We start from the raw sequence: 27255 nt of genomic DNA on the forward strand, positions 1-27255 counted from the left end.
GAAGTGGAGGCTGCAGCTCCCTGCACATGTGTGTGTGTGTATGCACATGTGCACACACACACACACACAGGGCACATGCATTTGCACGTACTCACTCATGGCAGAATTGACTCTGGATAAACAATTACAGTCTATTTACCTCAGACCATATGGTGTTGGGGAACAGGTGTGCGGGTAATGAAGAGCCCAGCTCCAATTAAGCGTCTGGGAACGTGGCCGGATTCCTGCTGAATCTTTTGCTTGGGCTGAAGCCCACTGACAAATGAGAGCTAAAAGGACTGAGGGTCAGAGAAGGCAGAAGCTGGGCATCAGGGCTCTCCAGCGGCTGGACAGGGACCCACGGGTGCCTAAGGATGGGGCCAGGATGACACAGAGAGCCAATCATTCCCCTCCTGGTGCACAGTGACCTCATCTGGAACCTTCTTGTTTCATGGTCATTGGGCTCTTGACAAGGTCACTCCAGTGCCCCTCAGAGGAAATCTATGTCACTGCAGGGCAGGGCAGATGCTGTCACTCTCTTTCAAGGGCCTGTCCACCCTCTCCTGTGTGTCTTGATTTCCCCGCCCCTCAATTCCCACCCAATCAGCACACAGCTCTGGGTACCAACTATGTGCTGAGTTGGACACGCACAAGGCCCTAGACAATGGCCTTGTTCTCTGCAAGTTTCTATTTTAGGGAGCTGGAGATTTCAGATATTTTAGAGGATGGAAATACACACAATGAGTCACAGACGTGAGGAAGGTAATTTCAGAGATTGTTACGTTCGAGGAGAATAAATCATCTGGTCTGCCCGATGATTTTCCTAGTCCATCTTGCAGGCTCAGCTCAAGACGCCCTTCTCTTCTGGACCCTTCCCCAGTGCCTTCCAAGGATTTATGGCCATCTCGCTAGGACTTCCAGTCACTCCTGCCCAGGCCCTCTCTTACTACACCGGAGTGGGTTTGTGACAACTACTCCTGAGCCCCCTCCCTCAGGAGCATTGACCTTGTGGACAGCAGGCAGGGTGCCTGGCTCACAGGCTGTTTCCAGCCCGCAGCACTGAGTCAGGCAGCTCCAGTGAGCGAGGAAGCAGATGTCTCCGAGCCTCTGCAGTCCCGGCTTCCCGAGGGAGGGTGGTGGTCTGGCCTGTTGCGAAGACATTGTCCCCTCTGCCTTGGCTTGGCTGGATGTTACCGAGAAGGGAGTTGAACAGATGAACTGCCCCTTGGAAGAGTGGCAGTGTTTGTGACCCTGCCTCCTCCCCTCTGATCACCGAGCTGGGCAAGGCGCCCCTTGTAAGTGTCCCGGAGGCTACAGGCTGAGCCAAAAAGAAGATGAACAGTTCTGTTCCCTGCGGTGGGCCGATGGAGGTAGAGCGAGGGCACGTGTTCCAATGAATCTCTGTTTTCTCTGAAGACTTATGAGGCTGTGCGTGCAGGGGAGGGGGAACGCATTGCCTCTCCCACGAAGCCCTGAGAAGACAGAAATGGAGATTTTTTTCATGCTCTTCTGCCTGGTGATTTTTTATATTTTGGTCTTCTTTCACTCTTGGCTTTATGCATGGCGTTATGATGTACCAAATCAAAACCAGCACCGTCCTGAACCCCCTTACGATGCCCCTCTGCCACGCCCTCCCTCTCTCAAGAATGCCGACCCATCCTGCCAGGCCCAGTCCAGCTTGGTCTGATAGTGGAGGGATGCCTTCCAATAGAGAGATACTGGCCAGGTTGCAGGAGCTGGGTAACAGGTGATGACAGGGGAAATTAGGGTGTAGGAGGCGGGACTTGCATAATTTCTGGGGAGGGGAGGAGGTTACAAGATTTCCAAAGCTAGGATTCTGGAAGCTTCCAGGCTCTAGCCCTCCCCTTTTCTAACACAGAGCAGGAAGTAAACTAAATGGGTTTCGAAGTGAGAAACAAATTGGATTTTTAAAAAATGCTCTGGTTCTAATGATCAGAGGGGTTATTCATAATCCAGGAGTAGAACGTGTGTCTTGAAATCTATGGTTTGCGTTGACAGCTTCTCCTTAATGGGCAAGATTTCACACACGATAGCACCATAAAACACAGCGCTCGGCTGGTCCTGCTGGGTGTCTGATAAGGGAGATCGACTGAGCTCAGCACAGACGGTGAGTACTGGGTACCATGCAGGCCTCCCCTCCCCTGCCCCCCCCCGTCCCACCCTACTCCACTAATAAAGTGCCTGGCTCCCATCTGCCCCATCCCCCCCCCTGCAGGTAGGGAAAGTCAAGAGGAAGAGGGGGGCAAAGGTTGAGCCCTTGAGGCCCTGCCTCCCTTGGAGGCAGAAGTTTCCAGAATGCCTGAACATGTGCCCTACGGAACTCCATGCTTATTTGTGACAGAGTTCCATGTCAAGTCTGGGAAACACCACATAATCTATAGAATGCCTCTTAGCGTGTCATGGCTTGGAGCTGTCATGCCTTCTCTCAGACTAATGGTTCCCAAACCTGTTTTGTTGAGGGGCCAAACTTTTTTTCCCCAACCCCCTAGTGTCCTGCAGGGACCACGTTTCCCAATACACCATGCTAGACAGAGCCACGGTCCCTTGCTGAGGCTGCTGGGGCGGTGGGGGTGGGGGAGGGGTGCCGCTGAATAGGACAGAAATGTATCCTCTCACGGTTTCTGGAGGTGAGAAGTCCAAAATCAACAGTGCGGCAGAGCCAGCGCCGTCTGAGGTGGGAGGAGAGGTCTGCCTTCTCCCGGTGTCTCCGCACAACCCTCGCTGTTTATGCCTCTACGTTCCAGTCTCCTAATAAAGACACAAACCATCCTCAGAACCACCTCATTTCAAGCTAGTGGCTGCTGAAGACTCCTCTCACAACATGGTCACATCCCAGGGGGCTGGAGGGTCAGAATTTCACCATAACAATTGGATGAAGGAAGCCGGGTGCTGGTGGCTCAAGCCTGTAATCCTAGCTACTCAGGAGGCTGAGATCTGAGGATCTCGGTTCAAAGCCAGCCCAGGCAGGAAAGCCCGTGAGACTCTTATCTCCAATTAACCACCAGAAAACCAGAAGTGGTGCTGTGGCTCAAGTGGTAGGGTGCTAGCCTTGAGCTCAAGAGCTGAGGGACAGCACTCAGGCCCAGAGTTCAATCCCCATGACTGACAAAACAAACAAACAACAGAAAAACCCAATTGGATGAAGGACTCAATAGAAACCATGACAATGCAGTGGCTCTTGGAAGCATGGTAGGGACAAGAAGGGGGACAGAAAGGCCAGTGCCTGTGGGCAGGAGACTCCTACTGACCACCCACACCATTCTCACCCACACAGCAGTGACCACAGAACAGTAATGAATTGGAGGGGGGCAATTTACAGATGATGGACATCTCCATTCACCAATCCCCACCACCCTTCTAACAACCTGCTGGGCAGGAGGTTCCATTGTTACTTCTGAGTGTATTAGTCAGTTTTCCAAGCCTGTGACAAAACACTTGAGGAACGAGTTCCTTCTTGGCTTACCAGATCAGAGGTTTCGTTCTAGTCTTGGCCCAGTCTCTGTTGGGTTTATGGTGAGGTAGAACATTATGGTGACAGGAAAGGAGACTGTTTACCTCATGGCAGCCAGGAAAGAGAGAGAAAGAATGAGAGACAGAAAGGGGGGGGGAGACAGAGAGAGAGAGACAGGAGAGACAGAGAGACAGAGAGATGAGACAGAGAGACAGAGAGAAAATAGGGGCCAGGGTTCCAATATCTCTATGATGTAACTTCCTCCATTCTTGAAGGGACTATGACCTCCCAGTAGTACCAAGTCTTCTACATGTTGACTTGGGGGCGGGGGGAGTGTATTAAGGAATCAAGCCATGTAACAGATTAGGAGGTTGAATCACCACTTTTAGTCCACAAAGTAAACGATACAGTCAAGAACCAAACCCAGGTGAGATTAAAGAACCAAGCCTGGAGACCATTGATGGGGGTGAGGCCTGCCCTCCCTGCCCCCACCCCCTGCCTCCCCCGGCTGGGATGGGCACCATTGAAGCCAGCAACTGTATACCATGTTGGTACAGTTCAGGGAGCTCTGGGGGCTGCCTGGGGCTTGAGTACCCACAGGTGGTACTCATCCTAATGACCCTAAGCTCACCCCCTGCCAGCTCAAAATGGAGAGCCATTCACTGGCTCAAGTGGTTTCTAGGCACCTGCTCATTAGATCTGGATGCTGATGGCGGAGAATCACAGTGTTCCTGTGGGTCAGGCCAGGAAGGAAGGGCAGAACACCGAGCAAAGAACACACCCAGCCTGGCTTTCCCAGTCCTAACTCAGAAACAGGCCTGCAGGGGAGCATTTTCCAGGAAGAGTCAATATGGGTAGGGGCTGTGGTGAGGGAAGCTAGCTGGCTTCTCTGAAGGCAGGAGAAAGTGATGGCCTGTCAAACAGCTCCAGCAAGCCAGCAGACTGGCTTTGTCTAGGCTCATCCTGGCCTGGTGCAGCTTGGCAGGTTTGAGAATCAGGCCTGCCCCTTCCTTGCTAGGCCAGAAGCCCTCTCCTCATGGTTTCCTTCTTCTTGGTCAGAAGAGATGTTGTTGTAGGTGACCAGGTCACATGTCCTGCAGGAGCTAAGGCTCCTACAGACTCACTGGGTATTGTTGCTACACAGGCTCTGTTAGACCCCACTGAAGACAAACTCAAAGATCCTGAGGTTTGATTTTTGCCGGAGGAAGAGGAGATCCAGGGGATGTCTTTAGTGTTTGGCTAGTATAGTGAGTTAGATGGTGACACCACCCTACCTCCCCTCCCCCTGCCTCCAAAAAGAAAGATCTGTCAAAATCCTAAGTACCAGCACTTATAAAAGTCACCTTGCTTGGAAATAGGGTCTTTATTGCTGTAACCAAGGAAAGGATCTCAAGATGAAGTCATTCTGGATTCAGGCTAGGTCCTGAATTCCATAGCAGGTATGGTAAAAGAAAGACAGAACACTCAGGAAGAGGGCAGAGGGGAGAGCGCCACGTGAAGAAGAAGAAGCAGAGCTGGAGTGATGGGGCCGCGAGCCCAGGGACCCCTGTGTGCACAGCATCCTCGTCTGAAGAGAGAGCGGCCTGCCGACATGACACCTTGACTCTGGACTCCTCGTGGTGCAGAACTCATTTCTGTTGCTGTAATACCCCTGGGTTTGTGGCAATTTGTCAGCGCAACCACAGGAAGCTAACAGAGCTGTCATGTTCAAGAAGAGCCGGGAAGGAGGACTCTCGGGTAGGAAACGCATGCGTATCTGTCAGAATCATTTGAAGGAGAACTTTCTAGAACTTTCCAGCAAGGTGGCGACTGCCACAGGCACATGACTAACCTCCTCTTGGAAGTTTCATAGATGGGATTCCTGTTTATAAGGGCTGAACACATAGGTCAGGTCAGTTAAGTGCTGCCGATTGGGTTCCCTGTGTGTGCAGCTCATGATCGCAATTCTCATGGCTTTGGGGGTTCTGGTGGAGGGACTGCCCCACCTGACCTCCTGGAGCAGGTGTCTGTGGGAGGGGAGCCGCAGGGAAGGGGGAGGTTGTGAACCCCGCCTCTTTCTGGCCTCCCCTCTCCCACTTCTGAGTGGCCAGGGAATGACAAGGCCCTTCAAAAGTGGCCATTAGAGAAGAGGCACGGCCGGCTCCCCGTGAATGTGAAGCACCTCCATTACCATAATAACTAACCACTTAATAACTGGCTTCCCCACTAATTCTAATTGAAACACGTAATGATATTTCCGGGCGGAGAGTGGCAAGCTTGAGCCTTAGCAGACATCTCCAGGGCCCCCCCGGGGCTTCACGCGGTGATAGCCGTGGGCACTTCTTGGGTAAGCTGCTGGAATGGACCAAGGCAACAGATAGCAGTTCTTGTACGGCTGCCAGGAGCCACAGCTGATGATAAAAGCCATTAAAGGTCAGCTGGGAATAGAAAACTATTTATGTTAAATGTCACAGATTAAGCCACAGAATGGGCCTCGGGTGGGAGCAAAGGGTGAGGTGAGACACACTGGTCACTGGGCTACTTCTGTGGGAGCCTGAGGAAAGTGGCAAGGCTGGGGCAGCATTGGATTTGCTGGGTCCCTCCAGCCCCGGGAGGCAGGTGGATGGCACTGAGCCACAGGTGATTGGCCAAGCTGGCTGCCTGTCAGGGTTGCTAGGACACCTGACAGAAAGAAAGGATGGAGTGGGTTTGTATCACAATTCCATTGCGGAGGGTGGGGTGTCTCTAAGAAGGTTGAATGGGACAGGAACTTGGGACATTGTGAGGAAGCTTGAGCAGATGAGAGGGAGGTCCTGCTTGCTCTCTCCAGAGTGTTGTCCTGGGGTCCCTTGTGGGGTGTGCTTCATTGTAACTGAGAATGAATGGGACAAAACCCAACTGCTCTATCCAGCCAGCAGCAGGAGGCTGCAGAGACCAACTACACGTTCTCACGGCTACTTCTTCACAGTCCTTAAGTCAGCAGCATTGGAAGGACTCCAGCCTCAGGGGTGGGAGGGCTCAGTGGGGCTCAGAGAAGTGAGGACCCCAGGAATGTCCCCTCAACCCCTGCCTGGCACCAAGCCATCGAGGATTTGCTTCATACATTACAAAACGCATCTAAGAAGCCGGTGCAGTCATACACAGCTCTAACATATCGCCCAGATGTCAATCAAGTCACACAGGCCTCACCAAAAAGAAAAAAAAAAGTCCTGCCACTCCCAACGGTCTCCCTGGGGCTCCTAGAAGGTAAAGCTGTGATTTCATTGCTGTTTCATAGGCTCACTCTGCCATAATATCAGTTGCTATGTGTTCAGAGAAAGCAAACCCATGTTATCATAGAAATAGCAGACATACTTATGAGGAAGGAAGCAAGGCAAATATATCATCCAGCATGGTGGTTTGCATTTATAATCCTAGCTACTCAAGAGGCTGAGATCTGGAGGATAGAAGTTCAAGGCTAGTCCAGGCAAAAAGTTGAAGAGACTCCATCTCAGCCAATAGCTAAGTATGGTGGGATGTAACTGTAATCTTAGCTACAAGGGAGGTTGAGACCAGGAGGATCACAGTTCTAGGCCAGCCAAGGCAACAAAAGTTCATGATCACTCCCCTTCTCCACAGAAAAACCCAGTGCAGTAATGTACCTCTGTTATCCCAGCTATTATGGAAGCATATGTAGGAGGATCTCTGTCCTCCTATAGAGGGGACCAACCCCCTTCTCCCCAAAACTCTTATCTTAAAAATAACCAGAGCCAAAGGCCTAGAAGCATGGCTTGGGCAGTAGAGTGCCTACCTGACAAGCATAAAGCCCTGAATTCAAATCTCTGGACCACCAAAAATAAATTAATACATTCATAAAGAAATATTACCTAATGCCCTTCCCTACAGCGGTAGGAGGGTAGCTACTGGTGAGGACTGTCTGGAGCTTTCCTCTGTTCCTGGAAACCAGCTGTTAGCATCTGCAGGGATCCCACGGCTGTCTCCTTCTGACATTCCAGGGAGGGGACGGACCCTCAGCAGCCCGACCAGGCACTGGGAACCACCTGCCCTTCGCTTTTCCTATGTACTGTTGGGCTGCAGAATAACTAGGCCAGAAACAACTTAGCCCCAAAAGACCCTCCTGCCTAGGGGTCAAGAGAGAGCCCACAAGGCCTCTGTCTCCCTCTGCACTCCAGGCTTGGCAGCGTAGCCAGGGTGGATTAGGGCTTTTAGAGACAGATGCTCCAGAGAGTCATTATCTCTCCTGTCACTAGCAGCGCTGCTGAACATGACTCGGCACCAGCCCAGTGGCCGGCACTGGACGGTGACATTAACCAAGACCATTATCCCCACTTGGAGATAACCCTGCCGTGAGTGGGAGGTTGACACATTCCCAAGTAACTCTGTACATTCGTGTGGTAGGAAAAGGAGAGGTAGCCGAACTTGGAGCACTGAGAAGCAAGAGCCAAATGCGTGAGCAGAAGCCTGGGCAGCCAAGGAGTGGCCGGGCTGAGAGGGGAGTAGGAGGAGAAGAGGCTAGTGAGGACATTCAGAGGAGAAGGACTTCTGGTCCTGTGCTTAAGAAATGAATTCTGAGCTGGGTGCCGATGGCTCGAGCTTGTGATCCTAACTACTCAGGAGGCTGAGATATGAGGATTGAAGTTCAAAGCCAGCCCAGGCAGGAAAACCTTTCAGACTCTTATCTCAAATAAACTACCCCAAAAGCCAGAAGTAGGGCAGGGGCTCAAGTGGTAGAGTACTAGCCTTGGGCACAAAAGCTCAGGGACAGCACCAGGCCCTGAGATCAAGACAGAATCGGCAAAAAAAAAAAAAAAAAGAAAAGAAAAGATAAAGAAATTCTGAATGAAGATGGCAGGGAGGAAGTCCCACTGGTGGTGGGCAGGGGAAAGGGAAGACTTGGCGTGGGTTTGGGAGAGACTTCTCTGGAAGCTGCTAGACACTGGTTCTCAGCCTTGACAACTTCAGCATTGCCTGGGAGGTTTTGTGAAAACAGACAGCTGGCCTCTGCCCCATGGTTCCTGACTCAGCACGTCTCCGTCTCTGTCTCCATTGCAGTGCAGAATTTGCAATTCCAACCAACCAGCTCCCAGGTGCAGCCCAGGGAGCCAGGGACTTTAGATCATAGCAGACAGAGGAGAGGGGAAGCGAAAGGGGCAATAACATATGTGATGATGGGGTGATGAGAGAAGGGCTGCAGAGATCCTACCTGCAGGGGGCTGGTGAGGGGCTGAGCCCAGATGTGGACAGTAGGTGGCAAGACCTTGCATGGTCTCAGAGATGCTGAAAAGGATCGGAATGTAGCACAATGCAGCACAGAACCTGGAAACAGGGGCAAAGTTGAAGTCCCAAGGGAATGAGGCTGAGGCCAGAGTCTACCTCTCTTGGGGTACCCAGGGGCCAGGCCTGTGTAACCTCCCCAACCTGTAGATAAGAAGTTCAGGCTTGGGGCCATATTTGAAGGTCGCAAGTGCACAGAGGTAAGAAGGAGGCAGGTCAGACCCATAAATTGGGCAGGTGGAGAAAAACAGGGTTCCCTTGGACAAGGAGGCTAACATTGACATCCCTGATTTCTAGTCCAGCGATGAGAAAGACCATCTTGCTCAGGCCCAGCACCCTGTGGATGCAGGCAGGCCCTACACCACCCAGCCAGAACCCCTCCAATCTGGCTGCTAGCTGGCTAGAAAGGGTGGCGAATCGGCCTTGGGCAGAGCTGCATGCAGCTGTTCTCAGAGGCTTCTGCAACTAGCCAGGGCAGGGCAAGAGGCTTAAGGCTGTCAGCGGGAGGGGGCCAACAGTCCAGGAAGAGGAGCCCACATGAACACGCCCACTGATTTCCCAGCGTGGATCACCTCCCGCTGCTGTCTGCATCTTAACACTGGATCTGGGCATCACAAGAGTGGGTTCTCTCTCCTGCTGCTGTGGTCTGGTATCTGGATCCACTGTGCATGGTGCACATAGAGTTTGAAGGTGACTTTCAAGGAAGCCAGACCTCATGTCCCTTAGTCATGGCTCAGGCTCACACTCTTCAGTTCACAGAGTGGGGGCTGGCGATGAATCCCGGATGGCCTCCATGTCTGCTTCTAACTACTGGGTATAACATGCACAAGCACTTTTCTGGCTCGCTCCTTTCCACTCCCCAACCCCCAGGGCTCTCATGATTATTCTTGGTGAAAACTCTTCTGACAGAGTTGTGGCATCTTCCCCGGAGGCTGGGGTCGGGGTGGGGTGGGGAGGTGGGGAACTCAGCAAGGATCTGTTCTGGGAAGCAGCATGCTGATCTCTGGACCCTGGCTCCCCCAGCATCAGGGCCTGGACAGATGGATAGATGTAACTCCTAGCTTTCTGAAGGCACAGCCCTTCTTCCCACCTGGCATGCTGGGCATCAGCTTCAGTCTTCTGCCGATGGTCACTATTGGGGTTCCCGCCCTCACCCTCCCCACACTTAGTGCCTGGCCCTTATGTGGGCATGCATTGTCTCGCCTGGCATCAAAATTAGCACCAGCTCCTCAAGCCCAGTCCTATGGCACTGACAGCTGCTTTCAAGCCAAGCTTCCTCTCCAGCCCATAGTGGACTTAGAGGAGGCTGTGGGGACTCTGGGAAGGAGGGTGTGGGGACAAGTGCTCTGGCTGGGGGGATCTGTCTACAGGAGGCTTGGGGTGCAACAGGCAGCCTAGAAAGAGGAGACATGAAGAATACACACCTGGCAGGACCACCTGGGTGCCTAGGAGATTGATCCGGGTTTACTCTCCAGCACCCCCTGTGGGCGAGTGGCTCATTGCAGGCCTGGGGCTTCGATTAGAGGGGGAGCTGTTCACCCAGGCCTCAGTGGAATGCTGCTAGCCTGCAGCCAGAGCCAGCCTGTGGCTTTCCTCTGTACCTCCCAGCCCTAGGAGGGCTCGGCTGCTCACACAGCCCCCAACTCCCCAGCCATCACCGCAGCTGCAGCCCCAAGAGTCAGCTTCAGACACGGTGAGCAAACTCTGGCCCAAGGGCCACCTCTGAGGTTTGCATGAGCATGGCCCACGGCTGCAAAGCAGGGACCAGGCCTGCGATTTGGTTTGATTTTTACTCTTTAAGGGGCTGTACAAAAAGGCCACATCAGTTTGTGAGAACAACGCATCTTGATCAATGTCACCCCTTTCTATCTTCCCCCAGCTCCCCCTACCCCTCACCCCTCAATTTTCCTAGCTCCATTTTCACATGTATCCATGGAATGTTATGAGTGACAGATACCTTCTTGCTGTGTTCTCACGTGAGAGAGAGAGAGAGGGGGGGGAGAGAGAGAGAGATTCCTTTTAGATGGACACTAAAAATAAAACAACTACAAGGGCCACTAATTTCACCAGAGCCCCCCCCCCTCGCCAGGTCTAACTGTCCCCTCCAATGGCCTCATCTCTAACATGCCATCACATGGTGGATGAAGGCTTCCGCATACACAAGTTCTGGGAGAGCACAGATGCCTAGTCTGTAACCTGTGTTATCCCTCACCTTGGGGAAAAGCACAAACGTGCCAATGTCCAGCTAGCAAAGCCAGGCTAGGCTGAGAGCAAGAACAGTGTGTGCCTGCACTCTGGAGTGTGCAAAAGATCCCTGACCCCCAGTGCAGGGTTCCCCCCACCTCTCGCCCCGTGGAGAAGAAACCGTGGGTGTGGCGTGGGCAGAGATCTTCTTTCTGAGTGAGCTGAGATTAGAGGCTTTTACGGCCATAAATGCACCATTGGCTGCTGCTGCTGAAATTTAAGTAATTTTCCTCTAATTAAGCAATTATCTTAGAGACAGCTGCTCTGTGCTCCAGGAACGGTTTTGTGGAGGGTGGGGAGTCATGAGATGGGGGTGTGTGCATTTGGGAAGCCCCAGATATAGAAACACCCTGGATACAGGTTCCCCGGATGAGCCAAAGCGGTGGTGATGGTAAGATAAAGGGGGACCTCAAAGATAGGTGTGGGGACCCCAGGCCCCAAGGGCCCCCCTAAAAACCTTGGAGCCAAATGCATACACAACAGCTGACGCATCGCTCATTAGACTCCATCCCACAGGGGCCCTGAGTGCCGGGGTCCAGGGAGGGGCAGGAGAGGGACAGGAGTCATGGGGGCTGGCAGGGGGGCGGCCAGTTTCCTCAGTCTCCCACTGAATGCGCACAAGGGATGGATGCCCACCCGCCTCTCCTCCAGATCACAGGCCGTGGTGCAGAGCCCTAGAGAAATCCTCTTGGCATCTATCTCAGGAGGACAGGTACAACAGCTGGGGCCCTGGACCCCTGTGCCAGGGGTGCCAGCCTCTGCCATGCCCTGGCTTGGCTCACTGCTGAACTGAAGTAGACCCTTCCTTCCAGCTGCAGCCCAGTATGTTGCCACGGGTGCTGGTTAGTGCCCAGAATGGGACCTCCCCGAGGAACTTGTGATGCTGTCCGTGCAGCCAGGCCAGGTCCCAGTAGGTGGCCAGGTACCTTCCGTGGCTCTAGGAAGCTCAGGTCCAGCGAGTGGACAGAGTACGGTTGATTAAGGCTGATAAAAGTTCTGCTGAATTTATTCCTCAGCAGTGCAGTGCATCCCACGTAAAGGGAAAGGGCAGTGCATGCACAGAACATAAAAAGGGAATTTAGTTTTTATGCAGTGGCAACCTAGAGAATTAATTCCTGCCCAACAGAGGTCAGGCGATAGTAACTGAATATGAAACAGGAGCAGAGAGGACTCCAGGGAGGGAGAGGCCGAGAGGGAGAGGCTGGGAGGTACCTATGGGCTTTGAAGAGTGGCTAACTCAGCCCTGATTGGCAGTAGGTCATTTATTGAGCACCTACTGTGGGCCTCAATGCTGTGGGGATCACTGCCATGGGTGACTGAAGCCCTCAATGCTTTTATTTGTCTTTTGGAGCACCACATATGAAACTAGCAGTGACTGGAAATGTGTCCGAAAACCAGACGCTGTGGGTAGAAATTCTGCTTCCTGGTGTGTGTGTGTGTGTGTGTGTGTGTGTGTGTGTGTGTGTGTGTGTGTGTGTGTGTGCCACAGCTGGCCTCTTACACATGATCCTCCAGCTTCTGCCTCCTGAATATCTGGAAGCCACCATGCCTGCTGGCATTCCTTACTCCTACTCTCTTTGGTAAAATGTTTAATCTTTCTGCTTTATTTTCCTCAAAGGGAGAGAAGAATAATCCCAGTAACTACCTTGTAATACTTTCCCAAGAGTTCCTACGAGTAGAAACAGTCTGGTACCTTATGCTTCCTTTCAGGTCAGGTTCTGGTTGATTCGTTTGTTCACGGAAGCAGTCCAGGGATGCTACATGGAGGAGGTGACTTCTGATCTTGGATCTGAAGAATGAACATGATCCAAGAATGGCAGAGGGAGACAAGACTTCTAGGCAAAGTTCCAGGAGGGGAAAAACCACCGACAGGAGACAGGAAGAGATTTAAGGCTGGGGTGTCCTGGATGACATTGGGGGCCCTTGGTCAAAGCATGTGAAGCAGACATTCTGTGTGGAAGGAGCCAGATATGGCAACCTGCTCAGCCACCCCATCCCCTGGGGTCCTGGACAGGGGGAGATGGCTGATTTGGCTGGAGGCAGCAAGCACTCTCTCCTCCGAAGGCCCCATACAAACTGTCAGAACCTTGGGAGCCAGAGAGCAATGGGACACTCTTCAATGGGAGCACAGAGCAGAGCTATCCACTAGAAGTACCACACAGGCCTTGGGTGTAGCTTTCTATCTTCCAGCAGCCACGTGAGAAAGGGGAAGTCGTCTGTGACAGCATATCTCATTTAACCTTACCTGTGACAAAGAGTATCATCTCGGCATGAGGTGAATGTAGAAGGCTTCACGAGATGGCACACGTTCTCTTTTCTGTACTAAGTCCTCAAAACTCAGTGCACACTTCACTCTTCCAGCTCACTCCTAGTCCCATACCTGGAGCTTCATAGCCAGACCATGGTGACCCGTAGGCAGAGCCCAGGCTCAAAAGCCATAGAGAGTCCAAGCACCAATGTCCCACGTCTGTAATATCTCAACTACCCATGAAGCAGAGATCTGGAGGATCGGGGTCCAAAGCTAGCCCAGGGAGAGAAGTTCATAAGACACCATCTCCAAACTAACCGGCTAAAAAGCCGGCCTGGAGGCATGGCTCAAGTGGTAGGGCACCAGCCGAGCAAGCTCAGAGGCCTAAAGTTCAAACATTGACAAATAAATAACAAATGATCAAAACACACTTGCCTGGTCTCCACCCACCTGTGTTCTCTCTCCACCCTCCTCTGGAAATGAAGGCAAGGGCTCTGGGCTGGTCCCATGGTGTCTGTTTCTGGATACTGTTTAGGTCCGTTCTTTAACGTCTGCCTCGATTTCCTCATCTAGAAGAGTACAACTTCCACAGCTTCCTTGCATGATTGTTCTAGAGGATTCTAGCTGCTTCTACCTATAGATGCTCACAGCATCATTTTCCTCCCTTGCCTCAGTTCTGGCTCCTTCCACTGCCGGCGCCAAGGCAGTGGCCCTGGGAAGGAGCCCAGGTTGCCATGGAAATGGGACCAAGGGGCCAAGAGAACTCCACCTGGGCACGGGGCAGTGTTGGTGCCACACAGAGAGGATGGCCCATGTCACTGCCTGTCACAGTGCAGCCAGCACACAAAGCCAGAGGTCGCCTTGCCGCCATGCATGGGCCCCTGGAAACACCACCACAAGTGGATTTACTCAGCGCCTGCCACAGTGCCGCCACTGATTTTATAGGTTTGAGTCATGTACGCCTACCACCACCCTTCAGCGGGGTCCTATTCTTACCTCCGTTGGAAAGAGCAGAAAGCAGAGGCACAGAGAGACAAAGTATCTGGTCCAAACTCACACAGCTAGTTGGTTGGGACAGCCACTATTTGGGCCTGGGTGGGGCTCTAGGAGGGTGCCAGCCTTTCCTTCACCATCCTCCAAGCTCGTAAGGCCTCTGTCTCTAGGAAACGAAGGCCCGGGGAGGGGCGAAAGCAGGGGGGGTGTGGGGGGAGAGATGGAAAAGTTGGGAGGCTGGAAAAGTTGGCGACGAGAGGCGGGGAAGATGCTGTCTGGCACTACCACATAGCTAGTCCAGATGGTAGAGAGCGCAGCCACTGGCTGGGCCAGGCAGGAAGAGGAAGGGGTGCGGACAAGACAAGTTGTCAGCAGACAGTTGTGCAAGGAGGGTCTCTCACTCCACCAGGAGGGCGAGCAAGCGAGCGAGCAAGGGAAGCCTATGACTTCATCACTGGGCCGCAGCCAATGACATCACCAGGGGGGCGGGAGCCAGGCCCGGCGAGTTATTTATGGAAACGGCTGGCGGCCAGGCGCAGCTCCTGAGCTGTTTCAGATGTGGTTGGATGAAGCCTCCAGCTGGCCCTGTGGGGCCTCCAGAGCCCACAGAGGAAGGGAGGAGGGGGGAGGCTGAAAAAATCAGCTGGCTCGTGGGGCAGGGGCTGCCAGGTCCCCAGAGAAGGCTCACTGGAGACCACCCTTCCCTCCCTGGAATCAGCCCCCGGGCATGCATATTTGCTCTTGTGTGCAAGCTGCACACCCTGTGTGTGCATGTGTGCAAGGGGCTCCCCGTGCACGAGAGCCGGTGGGAGGAAGAGAGGGGCCACCGGGGGAGAAGGGATCGCGGTAGGAAGTTGGGAAATGTAATTTCAGCGGAAGATACAGAGGCACTTATAAAAGCTTCAGCCGAACCAGACAAACCTTTCAATCCATTTATCAAAAATGCCTGCAGCCCTGCTTCTGAGCAGGTGCAACAAGAATAAAATATTGAGCACAACCAGTGATTGTGGGACTGGAGGAGGCCCATAAATAAGAAGTCACTGAGCGGCTCACCCTGACCCTGGTGCATTTGCTCCTCAGATCCTCCACCCATGGCACCATGGAGTCCCCTGGGCGAATGGGCGGTGGGGGAAGGGAGGCCATCAGGGGCCCAAGTGGCCGCATCTCTGGCCTTTTCACCTTAGGTTCCAGGGGACGAGAATCTGGGGAGTCGGGGAGACCAGAGAGGCCCAGTACCGTGCACACAAGCTTCTGTAGCTGCAGGAGCCATTGTCTGTTCTCTTGGGCTTTTGAACTCACTCCCTGCCTTGTAAAATCCACTAGGAGGGACTAGAATCCGCGTGCCTGGGAATGGAGTTTGCTTGTGCTATGGCCTTCCGCAAAGCATCATAGGGTAGGAATGGGATTGAGTGTGTGTGGGGGGATACAGGGGTTCCAGAATTCATACCTGAGAGCCCCTATCCTCAAGCTACAATAACTTGAGTTTTGGGGGTGGGAGGTAAGGCAGGGACACCCAGCTGAACCCCCATTCTTCTGTACCTCCCGTTCATACCATCTTTCCTCAATCCCAGAATAGAAAAATCAATGCTACTTCCCCCCTAAAAATGTTCTTATACTTGAGCCCCACAAAACAAAAGAGGTCATTTTTTCTTAACTTCTAGTCCACAAATGGATTTGGGCACTTCCCCCTCTCCCTCTAACCACAGGCTGCCGAGGCGGCCCAGGTGCTCAGGGACCTGCCCTGCCCCCAGCGCCCCCTTATCTGCTTTCCTCTCCTCCTCATCACCAACTTCCCGACCAACTGCACAGGCTGAGTCATTGTAGCTTCATGTCAAGACCTGCCATTCTCTGTGGGAAAGTTGAAAGGGGGCATTTTCAAGCATCCCACCCAGGGCAATGGCAGAGGAGTCTATTCATGGACCCAACAAGGGTCAGGGGACAGGTGCAAGCCAGTGGCTTTCTGGGTGTCTAGCTTCTATCCTGAGTGCAGGCCACAAGATTAACACTCGGCCGGTGACGCAGGGGTCAAGGTTCATAGGGGAAGTAGAGCCCACCAACTGGAGCAGAAGGGAGAGTCCTGGGGAAGCAGCTGAGGTCACACAGTCCTCCCCCTCCCTGCCAGGCTTTCAGAAAGGCAGCAGATGGGAGCCCTACCTTTTCTGGAATGTTCTTGGGAAGTACACACCCTCTCCACCTACTGCTCCTCCAGCTGTCCATATCCCCTGCCACGTTGCAACCCCTGTCCCTCATCCTGTTCCCCGGGGCCTTGGATTTTCTGTGGCTCTCATCTCCAGGGAACCCACCTCCACCCAGTCCCTCCTGCTCTGTCTCTTCCTACTTCCCGTGGCCTGTAGCAGGTCCAGCTTAGGACCTAAGCAACCAGCACTGTCTCTGCATGGACCCAGCACATCTGCAGAGAGGCCACTGCTGGGAGCATCTTGCTTCTTATTCCAAAGATGCCTTCCATCTTTGATAGCCTGGAGGTAGAAAGAATTTCCCATCAGCCATCACTTGGGAATTTTAGGGACCATTCCATCCTGGGATGGTGGGCAATAGGAACAAAGCAGGGGTTGAGGGAGCAGCAGCACGGGTTGAAGGCTGGCAGTATTCTACTCCATTTCTATAAACCTGCCCACTGAGTCATTCCAGGAGCTCTGGGCCCCAGGACCCTTTCTTCTCCTCACTTCTCTCTGGTACTCTGAGCAGGCTTGAGTGTGGGAGGGGGCAGGAGAAAGTTGCCAGGGCAACCAACCATCCCAGCGCTCTCTCTCTCTCTCTCTCTCTCTCTCTCTCTCTCTCTCTCTCTCTCTCTCTCTCTCTCTCTCTCTCTCTCTCTCTCTCTCTCTCTCTCTCTCCTGCTCCTTGGGGAATGTGTAGCCAGAGGGAGCAGTCATTTTTCTGGGGTGCTGAGGTACAGCCATTGGACCAAAGAGATGTGTGGCATGGCGTCAAGCAGAAAGGCCAGGTCGCAGCCATCCTCTGCTTCCCAGCTGCTCCTCTGAAGGTGCAGCCAGTCTTGGCTGCAGGGCTGAGGATGGGTGGGGTGGTGGGTTCTGCCCCTGCAGTGGGCTGGAGGAAAGATGGTGCTTACTGAGCTTGTAGTACTCTTCTAACATTCTCAGACTTCTTCTTGTTGAAGAAGAGATATTTAAATGCCTCTTTGCCAGGTACTTCGATCGGCTTCTCCCTTTAATTACACAAAGCATCCAAGGCTTACCCTTGTAATCCTAGCTACTCAGGAGGCGGAGATCTGAGGACTGTGGTTCAAAGCCAGCCTGGACAGCTAAATCCTTGAAAACCATGAGACTCTTATCTCCAAATAACCAGCAAAAAGCCAGAAGGGAAGATGGACGTGGTAAAGTGTCAGCCTTGAGTGAAAAAGCTGAGTGAAAAAGCTGAGCAAACAACACAAGGCCCCAAGCTCAAGCCCCAGCACTGACTGGTACACACACACACACACACACACACACACACACACACACACGCACACACACACACACACACCATATGTAATAGCTATTACTAGCCCTCTTTTTCATGAGGAAGAACAGGCTGGAAAAGGCTCCATGATACTCTCTCGCCCACAGGAAACGAGTGTCTGATGCTGGGCCTAGCCAACCCACACCCTGGCTCACAAACATGGGCAAAGGGCGGGGCAGCAGGCAGAGAAAGCTAGGTGCCAGCTTGGGTGGTGCTAGCTCCTTTCGAGGTGCAGGGGACGGGAACTTTCAGCTGGCCAAAGGGGGCATAACTCATCTTGGCTCATGTAGTTTTATCATGAAGGAATTCTGCACGCTGGGGACCCCCTTTATCCTCAAGCACATGAAGAAGGCCCAGAGCGGGAAGCAGGGTGGGCACTCTAGAGGGATCCTGGCTCCAATCAGGGGACAAAATGAATTCTACCACAGAGTCACTTCCAGCCTGGCCTATCCCTGGTAATGTGGCCAGTTTTGTCTCTTCCTAGTCCAGGGGAAGCAATGTGGTCCCCACCGCTGCCCTCCGTCCTTTACCTGATGACAGGTGGTTGCAGGTAAACCCCTGCCTCCTGCCGCCCTGACTCCCTGCTTCCGACTTTCCCAGTGCTTCCCTCAGCCTCTCCACCTTCCATAAATCTGAGCTGGGAGAGAAGAGGTCAGGGAAAGGGCTGAGCTTCGGAGGGAGGAAGCCATGCAGAGGCCCCGGGCAGCTGGGTGCAGCATCTTCCGGCAGCTGGAGAAGCCAGTGAGGAGGGAAAAGGTAAGAGGAGGAGGAAGATGAGAAAGGCAAAAACTCTCAGCCAAAGGGAAAAAAAAAAGTTCAATCAGATTTGTAAAGGGCACAATTTACAAATCCGTCACATATTTTACTAGACTGGGATTTACGGATTAGCCTGTAATACTTAGGCGGCTTTTTGTAATAAAAACGCTGAGCTGAGGCGGCCCTGGGGAAGGAGGAGGAGGAAGGAGCCTTCTCTCTCTATCTCGCTTTCCTTTTCCCAGCACTTTTTTTTTTTTTGATCTAGGCAGTCCCATTAATCTGTGCTTTATCTGCCTATGGAGAAGGATTGAGCTCTTTATTGGATTTTTGTCAAGAATAAATGATTTAGTTTGGGATATTGTGGAAACGATTTTTGTGGTATTACACCATCTAATAAATGAAACAGCAGGGATCAATTCCTTTCTTGTGTTGTGTTCAACAGGCAGGGTGAAATATGCCCCACAATTATTTGGTATTGCACACTATAGATATTTATAACCGAGTGTGAGCGTGTGACCGCTGGCCTGGGCCTGTCTCGGCCGTGGACAGCTGTCCTGGCCAGTGTGATCCATGAGACCCAAAGCACGAGATTCGGGACTCGTGTGATGGGGGGCTGGTCAAATCCAGTTGAATTAGGAGCCTGGCTGAGGGTAGTGGGAAGGATGGCTGCCTGGGATGGGGAGGGGGGTGGGGAGGACCAGGGCTGGGAGATGGTATTTGCCAAGGCCCTGGGCTCAAATGCTTTGTGTGAAGATGGTGGGCGAACAGGGAACTAACAGTGAAGCACATCATTCCAAAAAAAAAAAAAGGCTCGACAAAGGCCCAGTGTGTGTGTGTGTGTGTGTGTGTGTGTGTGTGTGGTGGGGGAGGAGACACATCATGCAGAAAACCAGTGTTGCATCTACCCCAGCCTGGGTACCTGAGTCCTGGCCCCACTGCCTCTGTCTTGGAACATAGCATAAGGGACAAGGTCTAGAAGCACCTGCAGGTAAGAGCTGGCTTCCTGCCCAGCCAGGCTCATAAGGTTTACATCCCTGAAAGCTCAGAAATATTTATTGAAAGTTTATTATATAGGACAGTGCATCACCCCAGCCTGGCATAACATAAAACAGTATAGAGATGTTTGCTTACAGATCGACTGAGACACAGAAGCTTCCAGAATGCTCTTCCCAAACGCACCGTCCTCACAAGCAGACACAGGGACTCATGAGTGAGAGTTACGTGATGGACAGCATCAAGTGAGAGGTGAGGACACCCCCCCTTCTCCATCCTCCCAGCCAGGGATGGAGAAGGCAGGACCGGATGTCCCCCCTCCCCCCAGCAGGGTCCTGGGTGACATGCCTTCTATCTAGCTTCTTTGCACGCTGGCAGAAGAGGCTTGGCTGAAGCAATCCCTTGAGTTCACTGGACTATAGGCATCCACGGCAGAGCTGCTCCATGTGAACCTGCCCTGCCTTCAGCTTTGTGGGCTGTGCCTTGGAGGTAGCGTTCAATTAGTGTTTAGTAAAGGTCCATTGAAGAGCCATGTGTAGGAATGGGTGTCAGTGACCACTGGGGTTCTTCAAAATGTGGCTACCAGTATCCATTATTTCCTTGATTGCCTCTCAACCTTCCGTTCTCCTGGCAGAGACCAGGAGACCTTGCAGCATTTTGTCTCCCTCCTCTGAGTACTCTATCCTTGTGCTATTCTGTATTATCTTCACTGGCCCTGCTCTTTGCCACCACCAGGCATCTTGGAGCTTGGTGTTGATGAGAGGGACCTTTCAAGAGTCTTTTACAAGGAGAGTTTCTTCTGCCTGGAGTTCAGTTCAAAGAGGATTCCTTACCGACCCCACCTTCAATCACAGAAAGAAATATAGACACTGAGCCAGGCATGGAAGAGCACAGATGTAATCCCAGCTTCTCAGGAAGAAGACAGAGGAGGATTGTGGTTTAAGGCTGGCCCCAGGGCAGAAACCGGAGGCTCTATCCAGTAAATGACTAAAGCAATAAAGGGCTGGGGCTGTGGTAGAGGGGTGGGAGTGTTTGCTTTACAAGCAAGAGGCCCAGAATTCACCTAGCAGAAAAAGAAAGAAAAAATGCAGGTGTTATGAGACATTGTGTATAACCAGTTTAAAAGTCATCAAGGGACCTCACCCTCTTACCTGACAATAGCTCCAAGGTGAACAATCCACACCAAATCGCATGAATGTGTCCAAGCAGAAGCGAGCTCTGGTCCAGGGCTGGGCGCTGGGTTCTTTGTGGTACCATTTGCTTAACTAGCCACTAGGGGGCACTCAGGAAACTCCTACCTCCCGTGTCTCGCTTTGCAGGACTTGAACTTGGGTCTTGGCCTTGAACCTTTTGGGTTCATGAATGCCTCTGTTGACTTGCTAACCATGGAACTCATCAAAGCCCTCACTGTTGGAGGCCCAAGTCTGAAGTCCTGGGTTCAGGTTAGATCTTGGCACTTGAAGAAAAAGGTATTCTTCCGACCCTAGATTCCTTTGGAAGCCCTTCTCTTGATTGAATGTCCCAGTAGCAAGGGTGTCAGGCTTTCCCTCAGAGGGAATTGTCCCAGAACATGGTGGAATACAGATTCACCCTGCATAAACAGCATGGTCCTTCCAGTTTTATCCTTGATGGACAGCTCTGAGCCATCATGGCTTCTGTTCTTTCCTGTATGCACTCCAATCCATCCATCCATCCATCAGTCTGTCTCTCCATCTATCCATTTGTCCATCCATTATCCATCCATCTGTCCATCCATCCATCTGTCCATCCATCCACTTGTTCACCATTCATCCATCCATCCATCCATCCATCTGTCCATCCACCCATCCATCTGTGTGTCCATCCATCCATCCATCCCTCCCTCCATCCATCTATCTCATCAGGAAACCCTGCCCAGCGTTTGCCATCATGCTGCTCTACTCTTATGCCACCACCATCTCTGGCTGTGACCCCGCCCCCCTCCTACCAGAGGTGATCCATTCTCAACACAGCTTCCCAGATAAGGTGCCCCCTATGGAAACTCACCAGAACATTCTCCATTCTCCAGAATAAGAATCATCAAGTCACCAGCACAGACTTGGGGTCCTCACATCGTGGCCCAAGTAGCCTCTCTGTGCCTTCTGGATCCTCGTCCATCCCACCCCAGCCACCCTGAGTACCATTGTGGCCAAACAGCTCAACTCTGATCCTGTCTCAGGACCTTGGTTTCAACTGTTCCTTCTTCCCAGAATGCTTTTCCCATAGACATCTCTGTGTGTGGCCTTGGATGTTTCATCTGAATACCAAGCAGCCTTATGGAGGGGATAAGAGCAAAGTCTGGTGCTTCCCAGCTGACCTCAAGCCATGTTCTCTGCCACTTGCTAGCCATCTGACCCTGCAAAGGTCAGCTCATGGTTCTATGCCCAGAGTTCTCTGTAAAGCGGGAGAACGGCACCAACTCTTGGGTTCTAACGGGGATGCAGTGATTGAAAATGGCTTGTACCTAGAGCCTGACATGGAGCATGCGTGAAAGGAACAACTGCTAAAAGAATGACTCCAAGACGGCTAGCACCACCCACGGAAGCCCCCGGCTGCCTCACTGCGTGCATTGCCTCCTACGACATCATTTATTTATTTCTTACGTTTATTATTTACTATCTGTCTCCCACACACAGCACTGCAGGGTCGCAGCTCTTGAGGGCAGAAATCTGCGCTTTGATCACTGGTGTACCCTGAGCTAAAGCCATGCCCACACCTGCTGGGCATTTATCTAGCATTCATGGTATGGATATATAATTGCTCTTCCCACTGTCAAAACTTTGTGCTTACTATTTTTTTCTCTTTTCTTTCTTTCTTTCCTTCCTTCTTTCTTTCTTTCCTTCTTTCTTTCTTTCTTTCTTTCTTTGTTTTTTTGGTGGGGACAATACTGAGGATTAAACTCAGAGCCTCACACTTGCTAGTCAGGTGCTCTGTCACCTGAGACACTCTGTTGGTCCTTCAGGTATTGGTTCTTGCTTTATGCCTAGAATATCCTGGACCATGATCCTCCTGTTTGTAGTTAGTTCCCTTTATAGCTGAGATGACAGATGTGGGCTGTCATGCCCAGCCCCTATAGCTGGAGGACAGTTCCATACTGCCATGCCCAGCCATTGATGAAATCTTGAGAACTTTTTTGCCCATTCTGGCCTTGAACCTTGGTTCTCTTCCATCTCAACCTCCCACATAGTTTGGATTACAAAAGTTTCAGCTATGGTGCTGGTCCTTGGGCTTACTTGGTAATGATTTCTTTTTTGGTCGATTGTTGGCCTTGAACTCTGGGCCTGGGTGTTGTCCCTCAGCTCTTCAGCTCAAGGTGAGGGCTCTACCACTTGAGCCACAGTGCAACTTCCGGTTTTCTGAGTGGTTTATTGGAGGTAAGAGTCTCATGGAGTTACCTGCCCAGGCTGGCTTTGAACTGTGGATCCTCAGATCTCAGCCTCCTGAGCAGCTAGTATTACAGGCATGAGCCACTGACACCTGGCATATATTTTTCTGATTATATAAATGGAAGCTGGGCATTATAGCAACATCATATTGGACACAAGGAACTCAACAAAATTCTAGCTCTCCTGCAGAAAGCCCCAAGATCAACTGGTGTTGTGAGGTTTCTGTCAGTTCTGTGACACAGGATCATAAACACAAAGGTTTAACATGGGCACTGTGGCTCATACCTGTAAACCAAGCTGCTTGGGAGATATAGCCTGGGAGGATTATGCTTTGAGGCCAGTCCAGCCCAAAAAGTTTAAGAGACTTCATCCCAACCAATAAGAATCTGGGTGTAGGGCTGGAAATGTGGCTTAGTGGTAGAGTGCTTGCCTAGTATGCAAGAAGCCCTAGGTTCAATTCCCCAGTACCATATACACAGAAAAAGCTGGAAGTGGCACTGTGGTTCAAGTGGTAGAGTACTAGCCCTGAGTAAAAGAAGCTTAAGGACAGTGCCCAGGCTCTGAGTTCAAGCCCCAGGACTGGAAAAGAAGAAAAAAGAAAAAAAAAAAGTCTGGGTGTGGTGACACATGCCTGCCACTCCAGTAACTCACAGGAAGAATAAATAGGAGGTTCACAGTCCAAGCTGGTCAAGGCGTAAACACAAGACCCTTTTCGAAAAACAAAACAAAACAAAACAAAACAAGCAAAAAGATCTGGGGGCATGGTTCGATGGTGGAAGGCCTGCCCAGGAAGATCAAGGCCTTGAGTTCAAACTCTAACACTAATAAAATCATTTAAAACACAGCGCTTAAAACAGAATTGTAATATCTGATAGTTCTAGCAATAAGAAGCCTCAAATTGTTCTTATAAGGTAAAACCAACACTTCAGAGCTTGGCATTGTTCCAGAAGCTTCCAGAAAGCTCCTGACCCCTTTCTAGCTTACAGGGGTTGTCTGTATTCCTCTCACCAGCAGCCATATTATCTGCTTTCTCCTCTCCTCCTCTCTCTTCTTGGACTCTGAGCCTCAACCTCCCTCTCATAGAACCCTGTGACCACTAGACACAATATACACACCAGGGTGCATGCTCTCTCTCTCTCTCCTCTCTCTTTCTCCCCTCGTACTCCATTACATCCACCATTGTGAATCTTGTGTTCAGACCACTAAAGTAGACAATTTTTTTTTTTTGTCGGTCATGGGGCTTGAACTCTGGGCCTGGGCACTGTCCCTTGCTCTTCTGTTCGAGGTGAGCACTCTACCCCTTGAGCCACAATGATACTTCTGTTTTGTGGTGGTTAATTGGAGATTAGAGTCTCTTGGACTTTCCTGCCTGGGCTAGCTTTGATCTGCGATTCTCAGATCTCAGCCTTCTGAGTAGCTAGGATCAAAGGCGTGAGCCACCGGCGACCGGTAGTAAACAAATTTTAATTAGACATTTTCAACACTAACCTTATATGTACGTGCATTATTTGGCCCCATTTTTAAATTTTAGTGTGACAACCCCTATGTGTATAGACAGACACATTTTTAGGTTCAGCCTCCCTCACCTGAAAAATTCCAGTCCAAAGTGACCCCAAATCAGAAGCATTCTGAGCACCAACATGCCACTGCAGTGTGGAATGATGGGGGGAGTGTGTGTTGGGGGGGTGCAGCTCAGATTGTACCTCACTAAAAATACCGCGTGAAATCACTGCAGCCTGTGTGTCTAAGTTGAATGTGGAATATCAATGAATGAGGAGTTTCAGCCTAGTCCCATCCCCAGGATATCTCATTATGTATATGCAAATGTCTCAAAATTGGGGAGGGGAAGTCTTTGGGACCCTTCTGGGTACCTGATTATGTCTAGTTAGTACAGAGAGACACTGGATAGAAATCTCTGGAGACTGCATACCAAACAAGCAATCCTGGTGATGGTCGAATACAGCTTTCTTGTCTGTATAATTAGAATTTATTTTTCTGTATAATTAGAATTTATTCATACGTAGAGAATGTCTTTTTTGTTTTGTAACTTTTAAAAGAGTTTGAAATGAAGAAATATTGAGAATAAGACAGGATAAAGGCACATTGCAAACCTTCGGTGAATTTCCTTCTGGTCTTTTTTCAATAGATGGTGTAGTATGGCTGGTACAAAATGAGTAGTTTCCAGGCTTTTTTTTTTTTTTTTTGTCAGTTGTAGGGCTTGAACTCAAGGCTTGAGTGCTGTCCCAAGGCTAGTGCTTTACCACTTTGAGCCACAGCTCCACTTCCAGTTTTTGAGTGGTTAATTTGGAGATAAAAGTCTCACAGGGACTTTTCTACCTGGGCTGGCTTCAAAACACAATCCTCAGATCTCAGCCTCCTGAGTAGATGGGATTACAGGCACCAGCCATCAGACCCCAGTTTCAAGCCCTTAAAAAAAAAACCAATGTAATTTTATATCGTGAACATTTTCCATGTCATTAAAGATTCTTTGTCTATGTATTTTTAATGACTATATAGTAGTCCCTCATGTATTTGACATCATTTATTTATCTTCCTCCCCTTGGTACCCGCCCACCCATCCAGCTCCTCATCCTCCATTCATACCTTAGTTATTTGGATGAGAAATGGTGGCTATCAGTCCCTGCTCAATGAAGGTAGAGGTGGAACATTTCAGAGAATACCGAAGCCATCACTTCATGAACAGAAACAGGGTACTAACAAAGCAAATCAATATCTCCATGACACATCCTCCTTTGGAGAGCAGAGGCCCACCCCATTGTGTTTGGGGGAATAAGGTGACCTCCATCTCCTCATCCCCTCTCCCTGCCCCCTGGCCCCATCTCCTCTCCCTGCATCTTCTCATCAGGCCTTCCTGTCTCCCACTCCCTCAGCCCCTTTCTTGGCAGGTACTCCGAACACAGGCACCTGAGCCGTTTAGCTCACAGAACTCGAAGTTCAGGTTAAAAATAAGGCTGAGATCTGAGCTTAGTAATATTCCTAAAATAAACCTCCCTAGGCCTGGCTGTGGGACCTTTTGGGGGAGAGAATGCACCACCTTGTTTGGCCTTCCCAAGATGGCTTTGTGGGGTTCTGGAAGTCAACTGGAAGGGGAGAATGAGATTCCTAATGCATCTTCCCTGGGGGACAGGCAGAGTAGGGGCACCCAGGAGCAGCCTCCCCTGTAGCTGCTCTATCCCTGAGAAGCTGGGGCTCAGGGGTGATTCGGTGATATGAGCTCTCACCCATCATTCAGATGCAACCCACCCAGCCTTGGGCATTGGGTGATCTGATGTGTGATGAGTTGGCGATTCCAGTGCTATGTCCAATGGAGTCTAGCCAGAATCAGAGCCCCAGGGCCTCCAAGCACAGATCGTCAGAGCGAGGAAGCCATGGCAGAGCAAACAGCCTAAGGAAGGGTTAAACACTGGCTGGCGAAAAGGAGGCACGCAGACCCTCATTACAGCAAACATGCAGCAAACGGGGCATTCACCAAATGTCAGATCGCACTGCTTGATTGTCGGGACCACAGCACACCGCTGTGTCTGGACTCTGCGGGGCCGGGGTCAGGAATACAAGAGGGACAGGATGAAGATGGACAGGGAGCCATCTCAGATGGGCAGGTGACGGGGGCACTCCCCACCCGAGTCCTGACAGGGCGCATGGTGCTTTGAGATGCTGGAAGTTGGGAAAAGGATGCTTAGTGGCTGAGCATCACTTGGCCCCATGCATGGAGAGAAAGCACATCATTCATTCCAGACAGAGATCGCCGGCTCAGATCTTCCAGCTCAGCCCATACTTCCCCCCCTTCCCTTGCTCCCTCCCCCCCAGTTCTCCACTGGGTCCTCCAGCATGACTGCGCTATCTCACCACCGCCCCAAAGTTCTCACAATAGACAGGCCCTCTCCCCCCAGATCTCTACCGGAAGTCAGCCCTGCCAGGCCCAGGGCACCTGCAGCTGTAGCCTTGGTCTGAGAGTAGAGGTTGATGACACAGCTAAAAGCGCATCACTTTTAAGGTACGAAGGTAAATGTCACTTCTGGGCCAGCCCCGTTCCCTGGCCTAGCAGGGAGATAATGAATTATTACCCAAGGAAATGAAACCACGAATAAATTCCAACGCGAAGCTGGGGGAGGCTGAACTCCATTTATTTTATTTTATTTTATTTTATTTTATTTTTTTACTTGAAGGAGCTGGTGATTTGTAAAGTGTCCTCTTCTCTTTGCCTCCTGGGAGTCCATTGGCGGTCCCCGTCCCCCCCCCACTCCCCGACTTCCCTCCTCTTCCTCGGGCTTGCTCCCCACATTCTCACTTGCTTCTGACTTGTCTCCATTTTTCTTTTCTTTTTCTCCTTTCTGGGAGGCCACTCCCACTCCCGATGGGAGTTTTAAAAGCCCAAATCAAGCTGAAATTCAGGCCAATTGGTTTGGGGTGCT

This window comes from Dipodomys ordii, unplaced genomic scaffold, assembly GCF_000151885.1.
Source record: "Dipodomys ordii isolate 6190 unplaced genomic scaffold, Dord_2.0 Scaffold7, whole genome shotgun sequence".
NCBI classification, from domain to species: Eukaryota; Metazoa; Chordata; class Mammalia; order Rodentia; family Heteromyidae; genus Dipodomys; species Dipodomys ordii.